The 25,378-nt window shown below is 44.5% G+C and overlaps 1 protein-coding gene across 2 annotated transcripts in view; it reads right to left on the minus strand.

The window, feature by feature from the left end:
• Nucleotides 1–25,378, minus strand: part of TNR (tenascin R) — a 419,528-nt gene that overhangs the window by 367,172 nt on the left and 26,978 nt on the right. The window lies entirely within an intron of this gene.

Genomic DNA, 25,378 nt, shown 5'->3' on the forward strand with positions numbered 1-25,378 from the left:
TAATGTATGGTGATTAACATAACATAATAAAAAAAAGAATAAATACCAAAATTCTTATGATATGGGCTGCATTGTGTCTCCCTGAAATGTCAAAGTTGTATCCCACCCAGTACCTCAGAATGTCACTATATTTTGACATAGTGTCTTTAAAGAGGTAATTCAGTTAAAATGAGATCATTAGGGTGGGTCCCAATCCAATATGATTGGTGTTCTTATAAGAAGAAGAAATTTAGACACAGGCAGAGAGAAGACCATGTGAAAACTCAGAGAGAAGAGGCCATCCACAAGCCAAGGATAGACCTCAGGAGAAGCAAACCCTGCCAACACCTTGATCTTGACTTCTGGCCTCCAAAATTGTGAAAGAATAAATTTCTATTGTTTAAGCCACACAGTCTGTGGTGCTTTATTATGGCAGAAAATGAATGCAACTTAATAGGGCTACCAAGTCCTCCATGGCATAGGGTACACAAATCTTTGACCCTTCAAAAGGTAGAGCCTAATTCTCCTTCCCTTGAGTGTAGGTTAGTGGCTCGCCTCTAACACATAGAATGTGGTAGAAGCCACAGGGTGTGGCTTCCCAGATAAGGATTTAAAAGGCATTATGGCTTCTTCTTCTCTTTCTCTTGGATCGTTGCTCTGGGGGAACCAACTGCCATATCATGATGACTCTTAAGGAGCTCCATGGAGGGGTTCACCTGGTAAGGACTGAGGCCACATAGGCAAGCTATCTTTTAAGCAGACCCTACAGTCCCTGACAGGCCTCCAGGTGACTGCAGCTCTCGCCAGTGTCTTGATTTGTGACTTCATGAGAGACTCTGGGCCAGAACCACTCAACTAAGTTCTTCCTGAATTCCATACCCACGGAAACTGTGAGATAATAAATGCTTGTTGCTTTAAGCTGCTAATTTGGGGGGCAATTTGTTACGCAGCAGTAGATAACTAATGCAGCTGGACTCAAACTCCTCTCCTAGACTTGCCTCTTTCTACTCTCTCTTACTCTGAGCTCCAGCCCCATTGGCTTTCTTACCAGACCTCAAACTCCCCATGTCCCCCAAGCCCATGTTTCTAAAATGCACCCCTACATTCTTCCTTATTTGAGTCTTACTTATCCTTTGATTACATTTCAAGCACTAATTTCTTTTTTTTTTTTTTAAAGATTTTATTTATTTTTTTGACAGAGAGAGACACAGTGAGAGAGGGAACACAAGCAGGGGGAGTGGGAGAGGGAGAAGCAGACTCCCTGCTGAGCAGGGAGCCTGATGCGGGGCTCGATCCCAGGACCCTGGGATCATGACCTGAGCTGAAGGCAGACGCTTAACCGACTGAGCCACCCAGGCGCCCCTCAAGCACTAATTTCTTAGGGAAATCTTTCCTGACCCTTAGTCTAGTAATAAGCTCTCCTTAAACCATGCTCCTTTCCTTTAGAAGACTTTCCTCAGCTTATTATTTGTCCTTTAGGGTGATTATTGAATTGATATCTGTCTTCCCCACTAGACTAGAAGCCACATGAGGCCAGAGATGGTGCTGTTTTTGCTCACCTCTATGTCCCCAGTACCTATATAATTTAGTTAGTCAATAATTATTGGATAGATGGATGGATGAATGGATTTTAGCCAATATCTGCCAATCCTTGCTCTTTTTTTTTTTTTTTTTTTAAAGATTTTATTTATTTATCTGAGAGAAAGAATGGGAGACAGAGAGCATGAGAGGGGGAGGATCAGAGGGAGAAGCAGACTCCCTGCTGAGCGGGAGCCCGATGTGGGACTCGATCCCGGGACTCCAGGATCATGACCTGAGCCGAAGGCAGTCGCTTAACCAACTGAGCCACCCAGGCGCCCTGCCGATCCTTGCTCTTAAGGAACAAGTCTTACATTTCCAAAATGGGGACTCAACTTTTGTTGCGTCTCCTAGTTACAGGGTCATCTGTAAACGTACACACACTATTAACCAATCTCTAGCTAAACATGAGTTAATTAGGGCTCTGAAATCTGCACGGTTTGCTTATACATGTTATGCCATTAAAATTTTTTTTGTCTTCCTTTAGTGTCTTTGTAAAAATTCCTTTTCAAAATTCCATTAGCTTTGGCAGTGTTTATGAGTGAGGAGAGGAAATCTGGAACAGGTGAAAGGGTAAAGCTCCCACATGTAGATGGGTGCGGCAGCTGGGGTGGTTGCCACACCTCTGCTTTGCAGCTGTGGGACAGGATTCGAGTGGCTTGATGTGGGGGAGGAGTGTGCAAGGCCAGTGCTTCTGGAGTAAAGATGCAGCAGCTAATGCAGATGGTGCGCTGCAAACAGCTTTGCCTTAATTGATGAGCCTTGAGAAAAGAAGGCCAAAGAGAAACATTGGTTATGAACTAGATCATCCTTCCTTGTAGAGACAAAAGCATGGATGGCTCAGCACCTGACAGACAGAGCGATCCTGGAGTAGAGAGCCCCAACCCATTTTTTAAGATAAATATCATAATTTTAAATAAAAAATAGATGCTTTTAAATCCAAGAGCTTTATTAAATCAAACTATTTAGCCGCATTTAGCCTGGTTTGCCCTAGTTTGAATTTGTGTTGTCTGTAACTGTAGTTTATGAATGACATTTCTTTAAAAGGAAAAAAAAAAAAAAACCAGAAGGCTGTTTATCCTGCGCCTCTTTATCTCAGGCTATTTTGCATGTATATGTATGTACATATATCTGTAATTTCTCCCTACAACCAGGAAGGCCAGACTTGGGAAGAGCTTTTATTCATTATTTAATCAAGGAAAGAGCCTTAACTCAAACAAGAACAGGGGAGGGCGTGTGGGGTGGGGGGGCGTGTCCAAGCAGGAGTGAAAGAGGCTGGGTGAGAGAAAGAGAGCATTTTTATAAACAGACTCTCAAGATAAAAACCTGAACAAAGAGCAACAAACGGCTCCTTCTTGCATCTTTTTTTCTTTCTTTCTTTCTTGAAGCTCCTGACAGACTCAATTCCCTTCCTGCATAATCTCCTCTCATTTCTTTCTGGAGCAATGTCAGTGTTCTGAATACAGAAATACATCACCGCTTCTTTCCCCTTGAGGTTACTCCTTCCTCTGGCTACAGACAGGCAAGAGCCGAGCCCAGCCCCCCAGCGGGCTCAGTGGTTTCAAATCCTGCCTCCACCTCCACCTAGGGCTCTCCCCTCACCTGAGATTGTGTCCCTGATTTAATTAACTGTGCAAGCAGCAGATGGTGGCTGACATTCGGCCTCAGTCCCACTTGGGGCGAGACAGGGGCACCTGGGGCTGCTGACCCCTCTGAGCACCTGCCGAGTGCCGGGCCTCCCGCCAGCTTCATCTCACTTAAGCCTCACAACCACCCTGGAGAGGGGTTCCTCCCACCTTCATCTTGCAGATAAGCTGACTCAGTCTCCAAGAGACAGCTCCATGTTGATGGAAGGAGCCCTGGCTTGGGAGTCAGCCCTGCCTTTCCACCACGGTGAGCTCTCCAAGGCTCTTGCCTTTCCCCATGCAAGTGTTCTCCCCAGAGAACATTCATTTGTGGCCTAATCTCCCCCTCCTGTGTTTCTCCAATCAGCTGTGTCCCATTGCCTCCTTTAGCTTGCATTAATTCCTTAATTCAGCAACTACTTCTTGAGCACCTCCTGTGCGAAGCCTGGCACTCCTCCTGTGGAGTTTTCATTCCAGTTAAGGAAGACAGGTAACAAACAAGCAGGTGTGTCCCACGCTCAGACAGTGCAAGTGCTGAGGGAGGAGGAGAGACCAGGCAGGCACAGAGGATAGGACATTGGGCATGGGGCATGGCGGGGAGGGGGGGGGCTTCTGGCCCTTCTCTGTTGGATGGTCAGGGAGGCCATGTGAAAGGTGATGCTCAAGAGCAGACCTGAAGGGAGGGAGGGATTTGGTCTCGGTAGAGGAACAGGACATACAAAGGTGCTGGAGTCCTCGGTGTGTCCGAGGAACAGTGAGGAGACCGTGCAACCAAGGGGAATAGTCAAGGAGGCGGGATAGGTGAGAGCAGAGTGGAAGACCAAAGTGGGCCCGGAAGCAAGAGATGAGGTCGGCGACTCAGCGAACAGAGCATGAAGGCCTTCAGCTGTTACAGCTTTGGTTTTTCCTCTAAGCGAGTTGGAAAGGTACTGCAGGGTTGGCAACAGAGGAGCGACATGGTCAGACCTGATCACTCTGGTTGCTGTGTTAAGAGCAGACCAAGGCGGGGAGGCAAGATCAGTCACAGGAAGACTCATGCGGGATGTCTGCAGTCATGCAGGCGCAAGCTGGAGGCGACTGGAAGTGAGGAGCATGGTTAGAGTCTGGAGATCTTTAGAAGGGGGAACCAACAGAGTCGCTGCTGGCTTGGATGTAGGACTCAAGACAGAGAGGAATCATGGCTGACTTCAAAGTTTGGGCTAGAGCAATAGGACGATGGAGTTGCAGTTACGGAGAGAGAGAGAGAAGACCATGAGAGGAAGAGAATCAGGTGAGACTAGAGAGGGAGGTTTGAGAAAAGAGAAGGTGGGAGCCATCACCCAGGAGCAAAGGAGAGTGAACAGAGTAGGGAAACTCAATAGGATTGCCCAGCAGAGCTGAGGGCTCTGTTGAGGTTTGTGGCCATGAATGTAAAGTGGCCTCATGGCCACATTTTGTTTTTGCAAATTGTGGTAAGCTGTAGCTTTTGTAAGCATTTGTACAGGTGTGGAGTAAGGCAGGGAGTGGGATCTAACCAAGGCTGGGGATTCGAGGCCAACACACTGGAGAACAGATGCGAGGGCACTGAGCTTACACATGGGAGGGATGATAAAAAGGTCAGTGCTACTGGAGCCAGACAGGAGGGGAGCAAGCAAGAAGGCCGAGGCCAGGGGGAAGTGGGCAGGCAGGATCAATGGCTTGTGCACCTCAGAAAGGTGGTGAACTGACAAAGAAGGTGGGCCGGGAAGTCCGGAGGTGCTGATGAGACCAAATGGGTGCGGGAGTCGACTGTAGCAGGCTCAAGGGTAGGAAAAATGGGAGGGAATGGCCCCAGGACCGGCTTCCCTGACATCTCCCCTATCTTGGGCTTCCCTCCTGCCTTCTACCTGATTTTCCAAGAATCCTTTCCCTTTCTGATATTTATGTCATTAATTGATGCACATCCAGCTCATTCCCCCTGTCCTGTCGGTCCCTGCTTGTGTCAGTCTGTCTGGGACATCAGAGAATTGGAGGTCATGGGATTAAACACACAAGAGTTTTATTAAGGGAAATGTCTGTGAGAGGAAATGGAGAAGGGGCTGGGCAAGGCTGGGAGAGCCGTGAGACCACCATGCAATCCCAACCCCCGGTGAAGGACAGACAGACAGACAGAGACAGAGAGATTGAAGGGAGGGAGAGAGGGGAGGCTGTTTTGGAAGCATCTAGAGAGCTGCGCAATTGAACAAAGTTTACAGGCCGGCAGGTTGGCAGTTTGGCAGGATGTCCTCTCGCTGAAGGCATTTGTTAGAGACCCCGTCCCTCGGGCAGGGGTCTGCCTTAGCAGCCCTGACACAGCCGATCACTGACTGGGAGCAACTCCAGGAAGCACGGGGCTAGCGCAGCAGTGGATTTCAGAGTGCGGCAGCTGGGGCCCTTAGACAATTATTCTGCACACATGGCGGTCCCGGAGGCATGTTGTTGTGGACAACGCCACACCACTCCAGCGGCAGGACCAAGCTCAGGAGTGAGGGCACAGCTTTTAAACTCACCGTCCTGTACCCTATGGCTTCTTGCTAAACTCTGGGGACAACTTGCACAAGAAAAGCATGTCAGCAAAGTACAGCTGCCTGGTGGTGCTCCCCACACGGTCCTCACCTCAGAGATGTTTCTCGGCCCTCAGGGAAGCTGCACTGCTAAGTCCCCGTCCAGCTGCCACTGTTAAAATGGGCTTAGCAGGAGTTGGACTCTGAAAGCATCAGGGCAAGCGGACACAGAGATGGAGCCAGTGTCTCCTTGAGCCCATTTGTCACTCCTTGGCTGACAGCAGTGGGCTCCCCGTCTCCACAGACGGCTGTTTCCTTCTCTCTGGCATTCCTCATGTCCCGCCCAATTCTCTGCCCCATATTTCCCGCTCATTGACACCTGGAAACTCAGCCATCAGAAGCTTTACCTCAAGACTTTGCTCCCCCCACCCCACCCACCCAATTCCTCAGGCCTCTCCACAAAATAAATGCCATCTCCAGCCCCTGGCACTTTGCACCTTCACCGTAAAATGCACCTTGGATTTTTCTTTCTCTCCACAATTCCTTTCACTCCATGTCCCTCCATGACTCTTGATGTGTCATCCATGTGCTCTCAAGTCTGTCCCTGCAGCTCTAGGACTGCTTCCAACCATTGGCTCACGCTCCAAGTGTCCTCCTCGGCTAATACGACCCATTGTTTTCTGCCTTCTGTCCTTTTCCTCCTTCCTGCCTTCTCACTTCCTTTAAGACAGAAACAAAACAAAATGCTCCCTCCAATGGTGGGGTCATTCAGAACAACACCTCAGTTTGACCAGCCCTGCCCCCAGCAGGCCTGCTGAGACCCCACTGGATGCACCCCTAAAAGGCAGGGTTTTAGAGATTGGGTTGGACCTGGAGTCATAATCAATTCTGAAGCAAAGATTATACAGGTAGTTTCCTCAAGGTTGCCACTAAGGAGAGCAGAGCTAGACCTCAATCCCATATCCCTTCAACTGCATATTGACAGTGCTTCCAATTAAGAAGAAATCCCAGCACAGGGTGAGGCCATGGGTTCCCCACCACTTCAGTGTGCTGGTGGAGGACCAGCTGCCTGGAGCTCAGGAGAAACACAGACCCTAGGCCCCACTCACACCTACTGAGTCACCATCTGTGCTTCCACATGTGAGTCCTCCACGCATTAAACAGTCACGAACACCAATCCAGAGCCCCTCAGCCACGCCCCCCCCCGGTCCAGATTAGAGGCTCCAGAACATGGTATTTGGCGGGCAATTCATAGTGGAGTACAGAGAGCTCTCTGTAACACGATGGATGCTGAATCAATTTTCTTTACTGACCACCTGGTTAAACAGTCCTGTCCCTTCATTATTTTCGTCTTCTATAAGTGGCAAGTTAAGTTAATCATTTTCCAGGGATATTTTCAAAGGAGGATACTCTAAAGGGGACTCCAAGGTACACCTGGTGACTGCAGCATCTTCGATGTGTGCTAAATGACCACACGCCGGGAGCCCACCCTTTGTGGCACTCTGCTCGCAAGAGTGGACTCGGAGAGACGCAGCCAGACATAGATGCTTTACAGACTTTCTGCTCCACCGTATCCACTGAGACACCTGTGTGGTGCCCCAAGCTATTCTCAGACTGACATGCCGCCTCTGGGTTGTCACCCAGCCAGCACTCTTTGTGATGTAAAGAGTAAGAATACCTCAAAACATTGATTTTTGGATCCAGAGGCACCTTCCTTCCTCCGGACCCACAGACAGGAAGAAAGGCATCCTTGGCAAGAGACCACGTGGCCTGCACTGAGACTCTTGATAGCTGAGGGCAGGGAAACTCATATGAACAAAGGGGCAGTCCGGTTATATCTCACGCTGAAATGAGGTAAAAGGTCAGAAACGCACTCTCAACAATTTTACCCCTAGGCACAGCAGGTGTGTGTGCATGCAGAGTGGTTACCAAAAATGAGCCTTGAGGAAGAAATTGTTTCTATCTGAATGGCAGTGTCTGCACCACATTTCCATGAGATGTTACGTTTGATTTGGATGCACCTGCCCAATACACAAAGATAAACATCTGGAGCCACGAAAGGTTCTACATTTCAGGGCTGTTCTGGATCAATACCAAATGAGGATGTAGATTTCTTCTTTCTGCTCATGACAAAAATGTGCTTGAAACACGTAAAATCCTTTGGCTCTGCTTTCATTTAAAAAGCACAATTATTCCTGAAGTTTTCAGTTTGCTACCACAGACAGTTTTCTGCTCAGTGTAGTAATCCAAAATATCCATCCATAATGCTTAGCATCTGCTCTATACAGAGCACCATATTTTGACGTTCTAGGAAAATTTTTTAAATAAAGGAAGGAAGGAAAGAAAGAAAAAAGGAAAGGAAGGAGGGAGGGAGGATTAAAATATCCTCTAAGGGTAGTTCCCTCTCTGGGAGGCTAATAATAGATAAACTTTAAAAATATTTACATTGGCAGATTCTTATGTTGATTGATTGATGGTCTCCATATTTTTAGTAGAGGGTTGCTGGCAAAAGCAGGTGAAAACAATTAGTAATGATTTCATTATAAATCAATTTACTGTAAAGGTCAATGGCTCTTTGTTTTGAATAAGATCTCTCCTAACCCTTCTATGATCTGTGATATTCCTTTACATGTTGCTTGGTTCAGAGGTATCGTTCAATTTTTAAAAATTATTCAGTAAATGAATAAATGAATGCTCATATTTATATGAAAATTTCATGACTGTCTACAGGAATATTTGAATTTCATATATTCTACCTTTCACAGCTGGGATAGGATCTAGACTCAGTTAACACTTGGCTGTACTGATCATTTTAATTATGATACTTCACCAAAGAAGTCAGCACAGAGCCATTTTTTTTAAGATTTTATTTACTTATTTAAGAGAAAGAGAGAGAACGACGGGGGGGTGGGGCGGGGGAGAAGCAGACTCCCCGCTGAGCAGGGAGCCCAACACAGGACTCCATCCCACGACCCCAAGATCATGACTGAGCTGAAGGCAGACGCTTAACCGACTAAGCCACCAGGAGCCCCACAGAACCATTTTTAACCTACAAATCAACAAACCACCCAATAGAAAAAAAAGAATAAAAGATATAAATAGTCAAGGGGCGCCTGGATGGCTCAGTCGTTAAGTGTCTGCCTTCAGCTCAGGTCATGATCCCAGGGTCCTAGGATCGAGCCCCACATCAGGCTCCCTGCTCTGCGGGAAGCCTGCTTCTCCCTCTCCCACTCCCCCTGCTTGTGTTCCCTCACTCGCGGTGTCTCTGTCAGATAAATAAAATCTTTAAAAAAAAAGATATGAACAGTCAATACACAAAAAAAGAAAATACAGTTGGCCAACAAACATAGGAAAAGATGCTCCCCCTAACTAGCAATCATGGAAATGCAAATTAATACACCCGGGAGACACCATGTTCGACCCATCAAATGGGCAGCAATGGGTACGATGGCATAAAGGGGAAGGGCTCTGAAGTCAGGCTAACTTGGTCCAAATGCTGGATCCACTGTATGTATAAGACTCCTAACTTCTCCGGGTCTATAAACAGGTAATATATTAATACCTACTTTGTTGGCTTACTGCAAGCATTCAATGATTTCATACACATAAAGCGTTTAGAACCTTGCCTGGCAGAAAGTAAGCACTTGATAAATTTATCTGTTATTGACACCCAATGCTGAGGAACGTGGGGAAGCAGATACTCTTGCACACTGTTGGTTGGATTATAAATTAATACAGACACTTTGGAAGGTAATCCAGCCTAGTGGCTTCTGTTGAAATGGAAGGATATGCATATTCTGTGACCATACAGTTGTTTCTGAGTACTCATGCCTCAGAAACAAGTATATTTGTTTCCTTCTCATGCTCCCTGCAGCAGTACGTAATGAAAGATATCTGGAAACTATGAAATAGCAGACTAGCTAATTATGGTGTAATTATGAATACTATTTAGCACTAAAAGAGAACAAGGTATATTTCTGAGTACTGACATGGAATGATCTCCAAGACATATGGTTGAATAAAAATAGCAACCGTCAGTGCAATGATGTGATATCATTGTAAATACCGTTTATGATAATGACATTTTAAATGATATGATATTTATGTGGCATTTGTGTAAACACTTCATTATTTTATGTGTGTGTGTGTGTGTGTGTTTATGTAAGTGCAGTAACTCTAAGGGAGGTGTGATAGTCAAAGAGAACTTTATTTGCATTATTTTATTTTTTATAATGCATTTCTGTATTACTCATATAATTAATTAGGGAAGAGGGAATAAGGAGTTATTTTTTGATGGTCACAGAGTTTCAGTTTGGGAGGATGAAAACGTTCTGGAGAAGGATGGTGCTGATGGTTGCACAGCAGGGTGACTGTCCTTAATGTCACAGAACTGTATGGTTAAAAACAGTAGAAAATTTCATGTTAAGTCTATTTTACCACAATAAACATTTTAATTTAATTTAATTTAAAAGTCCTTTATATGATAACATGAAACAATAGGATGACTCGGGTCAAGGTTGAGTTTGTGCCACAGAGTCCAGAGGTGGAGCCTTTCAAGGAGCCCAGGGTTTGGGATGGGGAGAGTCAGAGAACCGCATGCAGGTCTGGAAAGGAGAGGCAAAGGGGAGGCCAGTGAGCCCAGGGAAGCAAAGTCTTGAGAAAAGATGGGAAACACAATGAGACATTCTGTGGAATGTCAGCAGTGCCCAAGTGATGGAACTGGGCCTCGATCTGCTGGAAGAGAGAGAATGTGACTCCCCTAATTCCGCTCCCTCTCTCTCCAGTCAGAAACCCTGCAGAGATAAGTTCACAGGTGGGAGGGCTGGGGGTTGGAGGGAGAAGAAAGAAAAGAAAGGGTCATCAAAAGTAGAATCTCATAACTGCTCGCATTTTTGCTGCAGCAGCTCCTCTTTCAAAGAGCTTTCACGCACCTGGAGAGAACTTGATTTCTTTCTGAGAATATGCCTTTCAAGTAGATTAAAAACTATTTTCGTGAGTCGCGGCTGTTTACATGCAAACCTGTCATTCAGTTGATGTGTGCCTCACAGACGCCCACAGAGTCTTATCAATGGCTCCCTTCCTTTTTTTTGGATAATTTCCATTAGGTTCCTAGCAGTGTGTCTGGGCAAGGGAGGAAAGTGAGGGAACCAGAGGGTATTTATTTCCTCAACAAAGTGAAAACAAAACTGGGAAGGGCATCATGGGGGTGGGCCTGGAGCAAGAGTTTAGCGTCTCTTCCAGCTGGAATGAGAGCAAGATAGTCTCAGAAGCTGACCAGTGCTGAGCTCACCCATTGCCTGAGGAAGGCAAGGTCCACCCTAATCTACAGATTTAACAACTTCCCATGGTCAGAAACACTTGAGTTCCAAGGCTTTGGCCACCTACCCGTCAGTATAGCCTAATACCCAGGCCACACTCAAGGACAGAGAAAGGCTTTCTCTAGAGAAGGACACATCGGCTTATGTGGGTGCAATAAAGCCTTGAATTCAAATACCATTGACCCTTGAACAACACAGGTTTGAAATGCATAGGTTCACTAATATGTGTGTTTTTTCCAATAAATACAGTATGGTATCGTAAATGTATTTTCTCTTCTTTATGATTTTCTTAATAACATTTTCTTTTCTCTATCTTACTTTATTGTAAGAATACAGTATACGATATATATAACATACAAAATATGTGTTGATAGACTGTTTATATTATTGTTAAGGCTCCCCGTGAACAGTAGGCTATTAGTAGTTAAGTTTGGGGGGAGTCAAAAATTATACATGGATTTTCAACTGTGGGGAAACTCAGTACCACTAATCTCCAGGTTGTTCAAGGATCAAGCATATTGTAGATTCCAAAATTCCAGAACAAAGTTTAAAACATTTTCTGAATTTAATTTATGTTGTGGTGTTTGGGGTTTTTTTGCCAAATTTTTTTTAAAAGCAATTAGTAAACCACTTTGATCTAGAAGTTACATTGTTTTCTAGAATTTATGACATTGAATGTAAAAGTATTCTCTATGCTGAAGATTTTGATCTAAATTCTAGAAGGATAAAGAGATGGCTTGTAAGTCTTTGGAAAGAAAAAGTTGATCCATTCAAGCCAACGTAAGACAAAAATAGATAACAAACCAATGGCTGTGTGTGTGTGTGGTGTGTGTGGTGTGTGTATGTGTGTGTGTGTGTGTGTGTGTGTGTGTGTGTGTTTGGCTGAAGAATCCACAAGATTTTTAATAATGTTTCAAGGACAAAGTTGAAAAATATGGTCAGGATATTAACAAATACTGGTTGATTTGTAACTGACCAAACAGCATTGCCCCATGATTATTAATTTTGTAAATCTAGGTTTCTTCATTTATAAAATAAAAAAGATTTAGATACCCACCAAGTTCTTCTCCGCCTCTTCATCCTGTGATTGTTTCACCTGGAGGAAGGTCCCCAAGAGATATTCCCAAGATTTGCCAAAGTCTGTCTTAATTTGGATGAAAAGGTAGGAGACATGCTTACAAAGCCCGAAAAGACACAAAGGAGGAGCAGTTACTGCCTTTGAGAATAGAATTGGCATTCAAAATTACCTACCTCCCTCTCCAGCCAATAATGTCATAGTTTGATACTAATGAGATAAAATGTAACTGTATAAAGTTCTGATTTTTAAAAATCCATCCTATGAGGTCAGCATATTGGAAATCAATCTCAGTAGCAGTTCAGATAAGGAAATTGCAGAGATCTGGTTGACCTTAAATTCGGTATCAAACATCAGAATGCCATATTTCAAGCCTGGAGGCAAAGGAGGACTTAATATGGACTAAGCTATATTAATAAAATATGGGGTCCTTACCAAAGGGCATCATGGTCCTACTCCATACTCTGTCCTGAATTTGGAGTACCATGTTCAGCACTGGACACCATCCATTAAGAAGGACATGAACAGGGGCACCTGGGTGGCTCAATCAGCTAAGTGCCTGACTCTTGATTTCATCTCAGGTCATGATCTCAGGGTTGTGAGATCCAGTCCCCAGTCAGACTCTGCGCTCAGCATGGAGTCTGCTTGTCCTTCTCTGTCTGCTCCTCCCACTGCTTGCACATGCTTTCTCTCTCTCTCTCTCTCAAATAAATAAATAAAATATTTAATAAAAAAAAAAAAGGACATGAACAAGTGGAAAGCACCCAAGGAAGAGGGAAAAATGGCAGCAAGACATCTTAAAGGGAGGTGCCTGGGTGGCTCAGTTGGTTGAGCAACTGCCTTCGGCTCAGGTCATGATCCTGGAGTCCTGGGATTGAGTCCTGCATCGGGCTCCCTGCTCAGCAGGGAGCCTGCTTCTCCCTCTGACCCTCCTCCCTCTCATGCTCTCTATTATTCTCTCTCTCTCAATAAATAAATAAAAATCCTTAAAAAAATTATTTAAAAAAAAAGACATCTTAAAGGGTGTTAGCCTACCACCCCCACCCCCAGCCCCTGGCCATCGCCCCAGCAGACCTGGCTTAGCTCTTTGACAGCATTGCCAGGCTGTGGATGTACGTCTGCTTGAACATGTGCGCATGAGAAAACACCATTTCCTGGTCTATTAGAAACTTTGTCCTTACCCTGAATGGAAATCTTATTCTCTAAGACTTCTCCACTCACTGCTCCAGGTTCTAGAGCCCTGGGGCCACACGGGTCCATTGTAATCCCACTTCTACATAAACAGTCCTTCAAGTAAGTCAAGAAAATGGATGTTCACCCCAAGAAAACTTTCCAGGTAAAATTGGGCTGATTTTAAAGATTAATTTTTAAGATCCTTTCTCAGCTAGTTGCCCATAAGGGTTAGAAGTCTGTCCATTCAGAGGTGAAGGCCCCATGGTCATTCCTTCCTCCTTGCATCATTCAGAAGCAGAGGCGCTGTATTCTGCCAGCCTGTCATCTGAAGCCAAGAGATGCTCAAAAATTGGAGCAATGATCCCTACACATGACTTTTCTGATTCTTAAGGGTATTTCTGGTTTACACAAAATTCTTAGAACACTCTTTTAGCTCATGTTGATTTTAAAAATAAATATATGCCCTAGAGCATTGTATGAACACCATCAAAATTCCAGGTCTCAATTCCAAACAAGTTGAAAATCATTGGTTTGGTTAACCGTTTTCCTACTACTTCCAAAATACTTTTAATTATCTTGCCTTTAAAAAAAAAAAAAGGCATTGATTGCTATTGATTCCTATCCTATTCTGTATTTGACAGACATGTATTTTTTAATTCTGCTGCTGACATTGCTACATAATTTCACTTATCTGGTATTTATCTGAGTGCCTACCATATGCATGACATCTTGAAGTACATGGCAAACAAGAACGAAACAAAAAAACAGAGTGAGGTGAGCTCTTTGGAGGGTGGGGGTGAACTGTTTGGGACAATATCCCCGATTTACAAAGAAACACTGAAATACAGGGGAGTTTGGGTGACTTGCCTTCCAAGGGGGACGGGATCAGAATCGGTCCTTTTGTTCACAGACCTGAAAAAGATCACGGAGTGCTGCTGGGGTCTCTTCATTGATGTTTCATAACCTCTTTTTAAAACCCAGCTTGTTCAAAGTAAAGAAAATGTTGCTTGTGTAAGTAATTAATCAAGAATTACAAGGAAGGTTTATTTTGAGGCCAATAGCAAGCAGTCTCCTGAGGCACTCAACAAACTCTCTCTTTCAGTAAATAATTACTTAAGTTAAAATTATTTACTAAATTAAGTCATTCCTTTTGTGGTATCTCTAAGACTTAAAGTAATTGGTTGGATTCGCTTTAGTTTGGTGTTTTATAAAGAAGAAAATAGTGCTACATAATGAATTAACTGTGCAATTAACTATAAATTTAGCACTTCAGAAACACATTTTTAATGACTAAGAACAGGTACAAAGAGCCCTGCGTGGTTTTTTAAATTTTTTTTTTTAAACTCTAGGTATAATTTTCCATCTCGATTAGTGCAGGATTGCTGGGAAAGTGTTAGCACAGCATAAATTATTATTTCCTATTTACCAAGAGTCAGCAACACGGAAAGCCCGTTTCAGACAGAGCAGTAGCCACAGGCCCCAGCCCTGGGCCCCTGGTGAGAGCCACTTTGGCCTCCAGGCAGGTCCAGTTCCTTCCTTTCTCTCTTTAGCTCCCACGGAAGTACAGGTTCTCCTGGTAGCACTTCCTGGTTCCCTCCTGGGGTTAGGTGGGAACGGTAATGATCTCACCCCAGAGCTTCCTCCCTTTCTCAAACCATAACACTTCCCTCTTATAATTATGAGGAGAGAAATAACAAAAATTAAACCTGGGTTAACTAACACCTTTAATAATTAACGAATTTCTTTGTTGTGTTCTTAAGCTTTAGGAGTTAAATGCAAATCAACAGCTCTTAAGAGCAGGAAAGAAGACTGAACCCCCCTCATTAAACATCTGCACCCTGCAAAGATATGTGCTATCATGTCATCTTCCCCCACACTTTAGGGTTCCTTGCTATGAAACCAGAAGTGTGCTTCTGCCACGTGCCAGGCACCAGGCTTCGGGCTCCTTCCAGCATGCCATCTCATTGGATTTTCACAACAGTGCCATGATGTTGGTGTGGCAAGTGTTAACTCACTGGGGAGAAAATGGAGGACTTTTCCAGTGCTGTGTAGCTTCTTTGTAACATAGCCAAAATAGGTCTCCTTCCGTCACCTTCACACACACACTCCCCAAAGGGAAATCGGGAATTAATTCAAAATGTCAACTAGGAGGTGTTCTCTATCTTAGCTTCCAACATAGATGACCAAAGTCCCAATGACCCTAAAACTCCATAAAATGCTTCATTTACCAACAAGTTGGGTTTCCGTAGTTAGCACACTTTGGACAGGCAGAAAAGTAAACATATTTGTTGTAGAAAGAGAGAGTTTTGCCAATAAGAATTGAAAAATAAAATGTACTTGGACCATCACCATAAGTAAACACATTAGTTAGCCAGAATGCTCATTCCCCTAACACGGCCAGTGAGTAAGGTCTCCCTGGCTCTGTGATGTCTCCAAGACATTGCGCTGTGGTACACAGACTTGCTTTCCATTCCCATGTCAAGGCCAACAGCCATTGCTCAGCCCTTACCTTCTGGACCTCTTTGTAGTGTTTGAGCCTCCTGAACACCCTACTGCTTCCTTCAGTGACTCCTCTAGCATCTCCTGTGATGGTTAATTTTAGGTGTCAACTTGACTGAGCTGAGGGATACCCAGATAGCTGGCAAACCATGATTTCTGGGTATGTCTGAGATGACATTTCGAGTAGAGATTAACATTTGTAATTAGTAGACTGAGTAAAGATCTCCCTCACCAATGTAGCTGGGCACCATCCAATCCATTGAAGGCCTGAATAGAACAAAAAAGTAGAGGAGGGGTGAGTTTGTTCTCTTTCTTGAGCGGGAACATCCATCTTCTGCCCTCATGCATTGCCGCTCCTGGTTCTCAGGCCTTTGGACTTGGACTGAATTACACCACCAAGTTTCCTGGTTCCCCAGCTTGTATATAGCAGATTGTGGGAATATAGATATATAGTGAGACACCAAGTATCACTTTCAGGTGACACCAACACCTCTGCAACTCACTCTAATACAAAGTAAAGAAGCAGCAGATGTGGGTTGAAATTGCAGTGGTAGGTCTTGGAAGCTATATTAAGGCTTTAGCACATTATTCCAAGGACAATGGAAAGCTATTGGTGTATTTTAGTAGAAAAAAAAGTTTGATTAGGTTTGCATTAGTCCAAGATCACTTAGGCTGCATTAAAAATAAGTAAAATGTCATTAGAGTGAATAGATTAGAAGGTAGCAAGAATGGCCACCGTAAGATCATGTAGGAAGTTGCTGCAATTGTCTGGGAAAGAGAGAATGGTTGCTAGGCCTGGAGTAGGGGCAGCAGAGTGGAAGTGGATAAACTCTATAGGTAGATGAAGCATGACTTGCGGGACTTGGTGACTGAGCAGAGATGGGGAGGGAGGGACCTAAGATGACTTCCTAGTTCCTGGCTGGATGGCGAAGCCTTTTCTAAGCCATGGGGTTGAAGGGGGTGGAGATGGTGAATTCAGTCCTGTGTGTGCTGAGTATGAGGTCTCTGTGAGGTCTCTCATGGGAACCTTCTTTAAGAAACATCCATGGGTCAGGGAGGGATCAAAGCTAGGGTTAAATATTTGGGAGCTGTGGCCATATGACTGAAGTCATGGGGATGGCCAAGATCACCCTGGGAGAGTGTGCATATTAATAAATGAAGAGACCTGAGGCCACCATTACCTTGATCCCAAAACCAGACAAAGACCCCATCAAAAAGGAGAATTACAGACCAATATCCTTGATGAACAGGGATGCAAAAATTCTCACCAAAATACTAACCAATAGGATCCAACAGTACATTAAAAGGATTATTCACCATGACCAAGTGGGATTTATCCCTGGGCTGCAAGGTTGGTTCAACATCTGCAAATCAATTAACGTGATACAATACATTAACAAAAGAAAGAACAAGAATCATATGATCCTCTCAATAGATGCAGAAAAAACATTTGACAAAGTACAGCATCGTTTCTTGATCAAAACTCTTCAGAGTATAGGGATAGAGGGTACATACCTCAATATCATAAAAGCCATCTATGAAAAACCTACAGCGAGTATTATTCTCAATGGGGAAAAACTGAGAACTTTCCCCCTAAGGTCAGGAACATGGCAGGGATGTTCACTATCACCACTGCTATTCAACATTGTATTAGAAGTCCTAGCCACAGCAATCAGACAACAAAAAGAAATCAAAGGCATCCAAATCGGCGAAGAAGAAGTCAAACTCTCACTCTTTGCAGATGATATGATAACTTTATATGGAAAACCCAAAAGACTCCACCCCAAAACTGCTAGAACTCATACAGGAATTCAGTAAAGTGGCAGGATATAAAATCAATGCACAGAAATCAGTGGCATTCCTATCCACCACCAACAAGACAGAAGAAAGAGAAATTAAGGAGTTGATCCCATTTACAATTGCACCCAAAACCGTAAGATACCTAGGAATAAATCTAACCAAAGAGGTAAAGAATCTGTACTCAGAAAACTATAAAATACTCATGAAAGAAATTGAGGAAGACACAAAGAAATGGAAAAACGTTCCATGCTCATGGATTGGAAGAACAAATATTGTGAAGATGTCAATGCTACCTAGAGCAATCTACACATTCAATGCAATCCCCATCAAAATACCATCCACTTTTTTCAAAGAAATGGAACAAATAATCCTAAAATTTGTATGGAACCAGAAAAGACCCCGAATAGCCAGAGGAATGTTGAAAAAGAAAAGCAAAGGTGGCGGCAGCACAATTCCGGACTTCCAGCTCTATTACAAAGCTGTCATCATCAAGACAGTATGGTACTGGCACAAAAACAGACACATAGATCAATGGAAAAGAATAGAGAGCCCAGAAATGGACGCTCAACTCTATGGTCAACCCATCTTTGACAAAGCAGGAAAGAATGTCCAGTGGGAAAAAGACAGTCTCTTCAACAAATGGTGTTGGGAAAATTGGACAGCCACACGCAGAAGAATGAAACTGGACCATTTCCTTACACCACACACAAAAATAGACTCAAAATGGTTGAAAGACCTAAATGTGAGACAGGAGTCCATCAAAATCCTAAAGGACAACACAGGCAGCAACCTCTTCGACCTCAGCCGCAGCAACTTCTTCCTAGAAACATCGCCAAAGGCAAGGGAAGCAAGGGCAAAAATGAACTATTGGGACTTCATCAAGATAAAAAGCTTTTGCACAGCAAAGGAAACAGTCAACAAAACCAAAAGACAACTAACAGAATGGGAGAAGATATTTGCAAATGACATATCAGATAAAGGGCTAGTATCCAAAATCTATAAAGAACTTATCAAACTCAACACCCAAAGAACAAAGAATCCAATCAAGAAATGGGCAGAAGACATGAACAGGCATTTTTCCAAAGAAGACATCCAAATGGCCAACAGACACATGAAAAAGTGGTCAACATCGCTTGGCATCAGGGAAATCCAAATCAAAACTTCAGTGAGATATCACCTCACACCAGTCAGAATGGCTAAAATTAACAAGTCAGGAAACGACAGATGTTGGCGGGGATGTGGAGAAAGGGGAACCCTCTTACACTGTTGGTGGGAATGCAAGCTGGTGCAACCACTCTGGAAAACAGTATGGAGGTTCCTCAGAAAGTTGAAAATAGAGCTACCGTACGATCCAGCAATTGCACTACTGGGTATTTACCCCAAAGATACAAATGCAGGGATCCAAAGGGGAAAGTGCACCCTGATGTTTATAGCAGCAATGTCCACAATAGCCAAACTGTGGAAAGAGCCAAGATGTCCATCGACAGATGAATGGATAAAGAAGATATGGTATATATATACAATGGAATATTATGCAGCCATCAAAAGGAATGGGATCTTGCCATTTGCAATGACGTGGATGGAACTGGAGGATGTTATGCTGAGCAAAATAAGTCAATCAGAGAAAGACATGTATCATATGACCTCACTGATATGAGGAATTCTTTATCTCAGGAAACAAACTGAGGGTTGCCGGAGTGGGGGGGGGTGGGAGGGATGGGGTGGCTGGGTGATAGACATTGGGGAAGGTATGTGCTATGGTGAGTGCTGTGAATTGTGCAAGACTGTTGAATCACAGATCTGTACCTCTGAAACAAATAATGTAATATATGTTAGAAAAAAAAAAGAAGAAGATAGCAGGAGGGGAAGAATGAAGGGGGGGAAATCAGAGGGGGAGATGAACCAGGAGAGACGATGGACTCTGAGAAACAAACTGAGGGTTCTGGAGGGGAGTGGGGTGGGAGGATGGGTTAGCCTGGTGATCGGTATTAAAGAGGACACGTTCTGCATGGAGCACTGGGTGTTATGCACAAACAATGAATCATGGAACACTACATCAAAAACTAATGATGTAATGTATGGTGATTAACATAACAATAAAAATTTAAAAATAAATAAATAAATAAAGAGACCTCTGTACAGAACCCCTCCCCGACAGCCCTAAGACCCTGTAAATGATTGTTTAGCTATAGCACCTGCCCCTCTTTGCATTCCTCCTCCCCAGGTTCAGGAACCAATCACTTTTTAAAGACTACCACAGTGTCTCAGACTCTCTCCTTTCTATTTACCTTTCTTATCATTGCCAAACTAATTTGCTTTAAGCTTTGACTCCTGTCTCGTTACTTTTCTCTTCAAAAACCTTTGATGTTTTCCTATTTCCTGCCAAATAAAATGTAACCACTTCACCCTCTGTGAGATGACTTCAGACCAAGACCTGGCTTTGCTGTGGCCCTCTATTTATTCTGCTCTCCATCCAAGGTGATATACATGCCCTTACATAAGTCATTTCAACTTCTCCTCCACTTCTCCATCTCTTACATCCTATGGGGGGGAGGATGACAAAGGGGTTTACTGCATGGCATAAGAAGACATGCCTCAGTGCTTGGAGACAAATGTCTAGATTCTGACGTTGGTTTTCCCCAGGCTTCAAGATCTGTTGTTGTGATGCCAACAGACAAATGAACTGTGGGCTTGGTGGGGGGAAATGAGGGGCACACTTCAGCCCTCAAGTGTGAAGGGAAACATTTCAGCTGCCAGCCAACCATTTCAGACAAATAGAACCTTCATCCACTTTGAAGGAAGTATATGAAAGAAAATTCTATTTGCATCTTTAATTATACAAGTTCCTTACAGCCAACGTATCAATAATATTTATACAAACATTTATCTAGCACCATGAGCCAGCCCTAGAGGGAAAATGGAACTTGAAGTCTTGTAGAGGAAGAGTTATAAATAAAGGTCCCAATGTGCATGAAGAAGAGCTCCTTGGGGTAGAAACTGGTGCTGGAGGGCGGTATGAATAGCAAATGACTCAACAAGATTTGCTGAGAGTTTATTGTGTGCCAGGCACTCTTCTATATGCTGAATGAAACAGTGGACAAATTAGACAAAAGCGAATGCTCTCATGGAACCTACACTCTAAAGAAAGGAGACAGACAAAAAATGTAGGTAGATAATACACTAGAAGGTACGAAAGTGCTATGTGGAAAAGAAAACCAAGTAAAGGAGATGGGGATTGATGTCAGGGTTGCAATTTTATACTAAAGCCAGCAGGGCAGGTGTCATGGAGAAGGTGTCATCTGAGCCAAGGACCTGAAAAAGATTAGGAAGTGAGGCATGTGGATGTCTTGGGAAAGATTGTTTCAGGCAGAGGGAAGAATGGCCAGAACAAAGCCCCCGGCAGAAGTTTGCTTGACACATTCAAGAAAGAGGAAGGAGGGTAGTGTGGCTGGAGCAGAGGGAGTAGGTCCAGGGCAACAAGAGGTAAAGTAAAAGAGTCATGGAGGGTAGAGGATCAGATGGTGAAGTGCCTTGAAATGGTGGATACTTGGGGGCAGAGGAGTGATTCAACTTCTGTTGTAAAAGCAGTCCTCCGGCCTCCCTGAAGAGAATACATCATAAAGGGGTGGAGACAGGAGCAGGGAGCCTGGGGAGGAGGCCATTGCAGGAAACCAGGCAGGAAGGCAAGTGGCTGTGGTGAGAGGGGTTGGACTCTGGGTAGATTCTGAAGATCTGGACAACAGGATTTAAGGAAGGGTTAGATATGGAGGATGAGGGAAATAGGGCAGTCAGGGTTTTTGCTCTGAGCTGTGGGAAGGAAGGAAATGTCTTTTACTGAGGTGGGAAAAACTGAGGGTAAGACATGTATGGAAGGTAAAATATAAGGAGTTCAGTTTTGAAATTGTTAAATTCATGATGTCCATTAGACATACAATTGAAAAATATAATATGGCCAGTTACACACACACACACACACACACAAATCTGGAGTTTAGGGGGAAAGTTGAAGCTGTAAATATAAATTTGGACCTAAATCATAAAGACTTCCTTCTGTAATAATAATAATAATAACAACAACAGCAATAATAAAACCCACCTCCTCCTCCTCTCTGTTACCACCACCGGCTCCTCCTACTGTTGGTCATTTCCATGTGCCAGGCCTGGGCTGAGCACTTTACTCACATCACCTCATTTACTTCTCACAATGTCCCCATGAAACAACATTTCAGTCCCCATTCTACACATGAGCAATCTCAGGCTTAGAGAGCTTGCATAACTTGCCCAAGCTCACACAGCTGGGAAGAGCCTCATTCTACAGGGAGTGGGGAACGATTGAAAATTGAGAAGAGCACTGTCAGGTGTTAATGATGGGTAAATTGCTCCAGGGATAGCACAGAAGTCATAATGGGATGGTGCCAGACCAGTGGGGAGGCCATTCCACTGCAATGACCTGAGTCCAAGCAAGAGGTGATTTAGGGCTGAACTCAAGCTGGGGTTGCAGAGATGGGAGGGAGGGAACAGGGTCCAAATGACCAGGTAGCATGGCAAGGTTTGGTGACCCACTGAAGTGGGGACATGAGAGAACAACAATCTAAGGATTTCTGGGGGAACTGGGTGTAGGGTGGTACCATTCGCTGAGGTAGGGAACACAGGAGAATGGTCGGGACCTGGCAGGCTGGTGCCAAAGGGCCACATGAGGAAGTGGGGGTTGGGGGGTGATGTAGACGTAGGCTGGGGTCTACCAGGGAAGGTCTTTCCTGGGAGGTTTAGGAGCTTAACTTTGCTCTGACTGGGAAGCCATTTGAGATTTGAGCCAGATCAATGGGACCACACATAAGAATCAAGTCCTGTGGTCCTTTGCGCTTTGTGAGAGCAGGAATTGGGTTTCTGTGTGCATTGCCCTGTGCAACCATTAACACACAACAGCAACTTCACACAATAAACAACACTTTCCCACCCCACCCCCCAGTTTTCTTGCCATTTATTGGGCATACTTGCAGAAGATTTTTTTTCAGAGGCAAGCAGATTGTGCAATTGGGTTGAATAACCTGAATAAATCCATTCAGTGTTTCTATGGCATTTTTTTAAAAATCCAACTTATAACAAGTAACAGCCCACTTCTCCACAACTCACTACTCCCCAACACCCCTGTTGTCTACCCTGACTGGGATAATAGGTAATTGTGTTCCAACATGCATTATGCTAAAACGCTTCTCTTTGCCCAGTTTCCATCATTATCAAAACCCAGATCCTAATCTAACTTCATCATCATTAAGCAGCCAAACCAGCTGCAGCAGTGAAAACGGGCAAAAGGAAAAGGCTTAGAAGAGCGACATTCCTCTGAGAAACAAAAGAATCATCTCTGATCAAGTGACCCAGCATGAGGGAAGGAAGAGAGAGCTCCCGGAGCTGACTAAAATAAAATTGCCGGTTAGGCCTTCTTCTCATTAGTTTTTCTTTCACACTTTACATTAGCTCAGTGAAAGGAAGATGAATTAAGAGTTAAATACACCAAAATAACTTAAGCAATCTTTAAATAAGACTTAAATGTGCTTTGTGTTTCTACCAAAAACCCTCTTCCTATTTTGTTTGCCTCTGTGTCCCTCACAGTGACCCCTGATCCTGTCTTTCTCCCTTCTCTTTGCCTCTTGTCTCCCTTGTTCTGACCCATCCTCGGCTTATCTCCTCTCCAAGGCCTTGTCCTTCCTTTAAAACTCCTTCCACCTTTCTGCTCTCATCCACCTCCAGAACCCTCTTTTTATCCATCCTCTTTCCAGCAACCTCTACGTGCCCTCAGCCCTTCTGCTTCTAGAACCTTCTCCTCCCCATCATGCCCCTCTCTCAAGCCCATGCTTTCTATTGTCTGGACTTAGATGCCACCAGAAGCCAAATTTCTAGTGACAGAAAGCCCATTGTTGCCCGATGAAGGCAGATGATATAAAGGAGGCAATTGCTTCAATTCATAATTAAAATAAGCTAAATGAAGCAGCAAAACAAGACAGATTAATGGTTTGGAGATCTAAGGATGAACTCTTTGCAGAAGATAGTTCTCGTTCCCCCTATTCTGTTGGCACTATGCCCCAGAAGCATATCGACTAGCTGATCAATTCTCAAATTCTGGATAGATGGGCCAGTGATAAATGATCACACCACAACCCCTCCCCAGTTACTGCCAGACCCAGCTAATGCACACTGAACAATCCCCTGTTTCAAAACACCTTGCCCAGATTGTTTATCTCTCTCCCCTCCCCACTTTTGTTTCCAGCTACAGGGAACTCCTAAGTAGAAAATCAATAGGCGCTTTAATTACTGGCCCCCAATTCATCAGGGCCTCAACTGTAATTACTCTGCCTGAGCCGGGAGCCTCAGGAGCCAATAAACTGAGATAGCCAGGCACTGGGTAATGCACATGATGGCAAGAGGCTGGAGTCTGCAGCTCAGCCTGGGAGGAGCCTTCTGAGACCTGCAGCGCCCCCACCCACCAGTCCCTTCCTGGCCCCAGGCACTGGTCAGCAGTGAGGGAGGCAGTCCCAGAGGGGAACCCAGGACAGAGCCAGTGGGGACAAGGCTGGACACAAGGCCAACCCTTCCACTCTCTCCTAGCTTTTATTCAGTCAACTGCCTCTAAAACCTTGCTACTCAAAGTGTAGTCCACTGACCAGTGCTGTCAGCAGCCACTGAGGAACTGTTAGAAATACAGAAGCTCCAACCCCTGACAGATGTACTGACTTAGATTCTGTGCTTAACAAGAGATCCAGAAGCACCACTTCACCATCATGCTGCTGTGTGTTTGCTTTGCTGGGGCTGCTGGGGAGGTAGGACAGTGTTCTCAGTGCCCTTTCTGTGGCCTGTCTTTATACTGCTCACAAAGGCTTTCCAAAATTCCTTTCAGTTAGGCCATGAGGGGCCCAGAGATGCTAAAATGTTCCTTCTCCCTCCGTGGCATCTTTCTTTTCCTTCCACTTCCTCAGCTCTTCCCAAAGGCAGGTGGACTGAGTGTCTGAATGTTGATTGTCCACCTGGGAAGTTTTTCTCCTCCATTCCCCATGATGAAGCCTGACCAGCCATCTGCGTAGGCTCAGGGGTCCTGCTCCCATGCCCAAGCCCCCTAAATACTCCTGATTATCGCCCTCCTCAGCTCTGCTGTCAGAGGTCATTAATCTCGGGAACCTTACAGGAAGGATCCCAGGGAAATCCTCAGGTTTGTCTCTGGGACCAAGTTGGTCCCATGGGATGATGCTGGGAGGTCATGAGAAAGGCTGTCATGGGATTCCCCTCAAACAGCAAGGGCTGATTCAATTGTCTCCCCAAAGGAAAAGAGAATTCATCTTTGCAACATCTCAGAATGAAGGACTTCTTCATGGTGGGCAAATTCATAACCTGTGTGCGTCTGGAGTTGATTCCTCCTTCATGCTAGTGGGGCTTAGAGGCCAGGGATGGTGGCAAAATGAGCTCAGCTGCTCTACCAGCTGCCTGAGCAGGCTGTGTTTCTGGTGAAGGAGAACTAGACTGCAACTGCCCTATGTCCTGCACATACATCAGCCTGGGCTTCAAGTCTGAGCACGGAGCTATTGACTCAGCTGATCAATTTCCAAGTCGCGGGCAGCCAGGCACATGAAAAATGACTCTGTTGCCCATCACCCCACCCCACCGAGCCATGGCTAATGCAAATGGAACAATTTTCCATTTAGGAATTGCTTCTAAGCTTCTCTTTGTCCTTCTGCCTCCCAAACATAGGCGTTCCCACCTGAGCCCTCTGCTCTTCTCTCTCTCTGCTCTCTTTCTGAAATTAGGTACTCCGTCAGCCTCAACTACCACTTCTGTAGGAGA

Source organism: Phoca vitulina, unplaced genomic scaffold (genome assembly GCF_004348235.1).
Source record: "Phoca vitulina isolate PV1807 unplaced genomic scaffold, GSC_HSeal_1.0 scaffold73, whole genome shotgun sequence".
Classification (NCBI taxonomy): domain Eukaryota; kingdom Metazoa; phylum Chordata; class Mammalia; order Carnivora; family Phocidae; genus Phoca; species Phoca vitulina.